Below are 5,198 nucleotides of genomic sequence, written 5' to 3'. Positions count from 1 at the left end.
CATTCATTTTATCAATCTTCATTTGATTGCACGTTTCTTTTCGTAATTTTGTTTCATTGTCTGAATTTATTTTATTTATCACAAAAGTCAATCCTTGTGGATTCGATCCTGTAAGATACTACAACACCTGTATACTTGCAGGTAAAACTGCACTAGATTTTTGATTCATTAATTTGAGTCAAAGTTTAGTCGCAACACCACTTACTGTCTGAGATGGGGTAAATGATTCCCACTGCGAGTAGCTTAAGCACTTCCTCTTTCACGACTTCCTTCATGGTAGGATTGAGCCTACGTTGAGCATCACGAACCGGTCTAGCATCGTCTTCAAGATGGATTCTGTGGGTACATACAGCGGCATCAATGCCTTTGATGTCTGCTATTGTCCAACTAATTGCGCCTTGATGCTTTCTTAATACTTCAATCAACTGGGCTTCATCCTTCTGATTTAGCTTTGAGGAAATCACCACCGGAAAAGTGCCTTCTTTAGGTCCAAGAATCGCATACTTTAAATCTTGAGGAAGCGGTTTCAGTTCCAACTGAGGAACTTCTTCTTCTGAAGATCTAAGTATGTCTGGTGGTGGTAGAGCTTCGAACTGGGGTTTCCATCTTGCTCCCGTAAATTGTACTTCAAGTGGTAAAGATGAATCTGCAAAACAATCAAAAAAATCAAAGTCATCTTCATTGATATGATCAATTTTCTCATCAAGTAAAAATTCAGGTGTCTGAAAAATATAATCATCATCAGAGAAAGGAGAAGTTGAGCAAATAAAATCTGTTGGTGTCAAACTCTCCACAACATTCAAATCACTTGTGTCATCAAAATGTGACGGCATCTTGCAAGCGTTGAAAACGTTCAACTCAAGTGCCATGTTCCCAAAGGTAAGCTTCAAAACTCCACTTCTGCAATTGATCAAAGCATTTGATGTAGCTAGAAATGGTCTTCCTAGGATGACAGAAGCTTGGTAAATAGTGGAGACCGGCTGCTGCATGTCAAGAACCACAAAATCTACTGGGTAGTAGAATTTGTCCACTTGGACCAACACGTCCTCTACAATACCCTTCGGTACCTTAACTAATCTGTCAGCCAGCTGTAGCATGATGGAGGTCTTTTTTAGCTCACCCAATCCCAACTGCTCATATACTGAGAATGGTAGCAAGTTCACACTACTCCCCAAATCAAGTAAAGCTCTCCCAATTCGTGATTCACCAATCATAATGGAGATGTTGGGAGAGCCGGGATCTCCAAACTTCTGAGGAGTCTCGCTCAATATCAATGCACTAACTTGCTCCATTAGGAAAGCTTTCTTCTTCACATTCAGCTTCCGCTTCACCGTGCACAAGTCCTTCAAAAATTTTGCATATGAAGGCACTTGTTGTATGGCATCCAAAAGTGGAATATTGATTTTCACTTGCTTGAAAATCTCTTGAATCTCCGTGTGATACTTGTTCTTTTTGCCAGCTGCCAATCTCTGAGGATAGGGTACCACAGGTTGGTATCCCTTACTAGTTTCAGCATCTGCACTCACAAGCTTCTTCTGTTCTTGTCTCGCTACCTCTGGTTCTTTTTCAGCTTCATCCGTTTCTGCTGCATCTTTAGGCGTAGGAGCAATTACCTTTGTGTCTATGGTCATCTCAGGTCGGGAAACTTCCTTCCCACTTCTCAAAGTAAGATCAGCTTTTGCTGTCTCAATAACGTCTCTTGAGACATTATGCACTTGATGTTGTTGTTGTCTGTATACTTGAGGATTAGGCTGAGGCTGTGCAGGAAATTTCCCTTTCTCTAGGGTGCTCAAGGTTGTGCTCATCTTATTAACAGTGCCTCGCAACTCATTTATGGCCTGAGTATTTTGATTATTTGTGGTGGCCTGAATCTGCATGAATTGCTGAAGTGTATTGGCCATCTGTGCCATACTGTCATCTAGAGTCTTCTTGGCAGATGATGCAGGCTGAGGACTTTGTGCAGCTACATGAGGCTGAAGGTGCTCAAGGTTGCTCAAGGTTGTAATGATAGGCCACAGGGTGAGGGTTAAGAAAGAACTGGATATGGGAAATTAAATCAAACTAGGAAAATACTTAGTGAAAAGAACATTAAAAGAGAAACTCACATGATTCAAATCATAGCTCTTTCTTGGCAATATGCTCATACTTGTAGCATTATTATTGCTGTAATCACTGATGTAATACCAACACTTCCCTTAACAAAATCTGAGGTAATTCACATTCCGCTTGGCGACTTCTTTTTCTTTTTCTTTTTTTTTTTCTTTTTCAGTCACTTCCTTTCTTCTTCTTTTTCTTCTTCTTCTTTGATCAAACAAAGCAAACATAATACGGTTCATCATGAAACCAATTTTTCTCTTTTAAATGTAACTCTCCACCAAAGTATTTTCTCAAACTATCAACGGTAGATTCATTGTTTTTCAGGCTTAGAGCGGGCATGGTTTATGTAGTTCAAAGAATCAATAAAGGCTCATGAAGGCTCAAGGGGGTTGACTATGGAAATACACCATGTAATGATGGCATGACATTTAGGACGGCTGGGAAAGCTTTTTGGTTATGCCAAAGAAATGCCTAGATCATTTCTCTGATATTTGGTCTCAACTAGGATTTCGCCTCAAGGACCCATCAACGGATTCTAGAGCAAAGCGAAATCGAACCTCCCTCTTTCAATTAATTCAACTTCTTCTCTTCATAAGCAAAATGGAATAAGAGAAAAATGACTATGTGCTCAATTGTGTTCAAGGTCAAAGATTTAAACCAAAGTACCCACAAAACTTCACTTGACATAAAAGAAATTTTTGAAAATTTTTCTCAAAACCATCTTCAATCACAAATTTCAGAGTCATAGAGAATTCAATCTTACTCCAATGCATGCTTGGTAAGAGAATCAAACAACCCATCAACAACCCAAGACTTAGAAAACAAGAGGATCAAATGATTATAAGAGTTTACACCCCCAAACTTAAACTAAACAATGTCCTCATTGTAATACAAAAGTAAAAAGGATTGAAGAAATAAAAGAACTTCCCTGGTTTCATTGTGAATCTTCCGTAGATTAGAATTTTTTAGCTCTTTATTCTTGCTAAATAATCCTGCATCAAAAACCAATTTATTAAAACTTAAATAAATAAAGATAATAAAATAAATGAAAGAAAGAAAGATAGATCTATGGGTTGCCTCCCATAAGCGCTTGTTTTAAAGTCTACAGCCAGACTTTTCAACGATCATCAATTAGGATCTCCAAGAGGAATAAATACATAGTTCCTCTCCATTTGCTCTCCATAGTAGTGCTTCAATCTCTGACCATTAAGTCTGAAAATATTCCCAGTCTTGTCCTTCAAATCTACTGCTCCAAAAGAGAAAACTTCATGAATTGTATAAGGACCAGTCCATCTTGATTTCAACTTTCCTGGAAAGAGTTTGAGTCGTGAATTGAAGAGTAAAACTTATTGTCCTGGAGCAAACTCTCGCCTGAGAATTTGTTTATCATGCCACTTCTTCGTCCTTTCTTTATAGATCTTTGCATTCTCATATGCATCATTCCGGAACTCTTCCATTTCATTCAATTGAAGAAGTCGTTTTTCACCTGCTGCCTTCAAATCAAAGTTAAACTTTTTCACAGCCCAATAAGCTCTATGCTCCAACTCCACAGGAAGATGACATGCCTTTCCAAACACTAATCAGTATGGAGACATCCCAATAGGTGTTTTAAAGGCCGTACGGTATGCCCACAAAGCATCATCAAGCTTCTTCGCCCAATCCTTTCTATTGATTTTGACCGTCTTCTCAAGGATGTTCTCGATCTCTCTATTTGAAATTTTAGCTTGACCATTAGTTTGAGGATGGTAAGCAAGTGCTATCTTGTGCTTCACACCATATTTAGAAAGAAGATTCTCAAACAACTTGTTGCAAAAGTGAGTCCCTTCATCACTAATAATAGCTCGTGGAGTGCCAAATCTTGTGAATATGTTCTTGTGCAGAAATTTGAGCACTACCTTTGCATCATTTGTTGTTGTAGCAATTGCTTCCACCCATTTTGACACATAGTCAACTGCTAATAAGATATAAGCAAAACCAAAAGAAGGAGGAAAAGGCCCCATAAAATCTATTCCCCAAACATCAAACAACTCAACTTCTAAAATACCTTTCAATGGTAACTCATGACGCCTTGAAATATTTCCCATACGTTGGCACCGGTCACAAGTTTTCACCAAAGTGTAAGTATCACGAAAAATAGAAGGCCAATAGAACCCACTTTGAAGTACCTTAGCTGCTGTACGGGTGGCTCCAAAGTGTCCTCCATATGATGATGAATGGCAATGATGGAGGATGTCTTGCATCTCTTCTTCCGGCACACATCTTCTAATGATTTGATCAGGGCATCTTTTGAACAACAAAGGCTCATCCCAAAGATAATGATTCACATCATGCAAAAATTTCTTACGTTGATGGTAAGTAAGATCAGGTGGTAGAACTTTACAAGCTAGATAATTAACAATATCAGCATACCACGGAAGCTTGATCTCACATGCAAACAACTGCTCATCAGGGAATGCCTCTTGGACCACTAAATCTAGTCTTTCTTCCTCTTGCTCTAACCGAGAGAGATGGTCAGCCACTAATTTTCACTTCCCTTCTTATCTCGAATCTCCAAATCAAATTCTTGAAGAAGGAGGATCCAACAAATTAGCCTTGGCTTAGCATCCTTCTTGCCAAACAAATAGCGAAGTGCTGCATGATCAGTGAACACTATCACCTTTGTCCCAATGAGGTAAGACCGAAATTTGTCACAAGCAAATACCACAGCAAGCATCTCCTTCTCAGTTGTCGTATAATTCAACTGAGCTTCATTCAATGTCCGGCTTGCATAATAGATGGCTCTAAACAGCTTGTCTCGCCTTTGCCCCAACACTGCTCCAATTGCAAAGTCACTTGCATCGCACATAACTTCAAAAGGTTGACTCCAATCAGGCACAATCATAATTGGTGCTGAAATTAGCTTCTCCTTGAGTGCATTAAAGGCCTGCAAACAAATAACATCAAAGTAAAATGCAGAATTTTTCTCAAGAAGATTACATAAAGGTTTAGAGAGTTTAGAAAAATCCTTAATAAATCTTCTATAAAATCCCGCATGTCCCAGAAAACTTCTGATTCCCTTCACATTCTTTGGAGGTGGTAGTTTCTCTATGGTTGTAATTTTG

Source organism: Carya illinoinensis, chromosome 11, assembly GCF_018687715.1.
Source record: "Carya illinoinensis cultivar Pawnee chromosome 11, C.illinoinensisPawnee_v1, whole genome shotgun sequence".
NCBI classification, from domain to species: domain Eukaryota; kingdom Viridiplantae; phylum Streptophyta; class Magnoliopsida; order Fagales; family Juglandaceae; genus Carya; species Carya illinoinensis.
Note: the sequence above shows the minus strand (reverse complement) of the source record.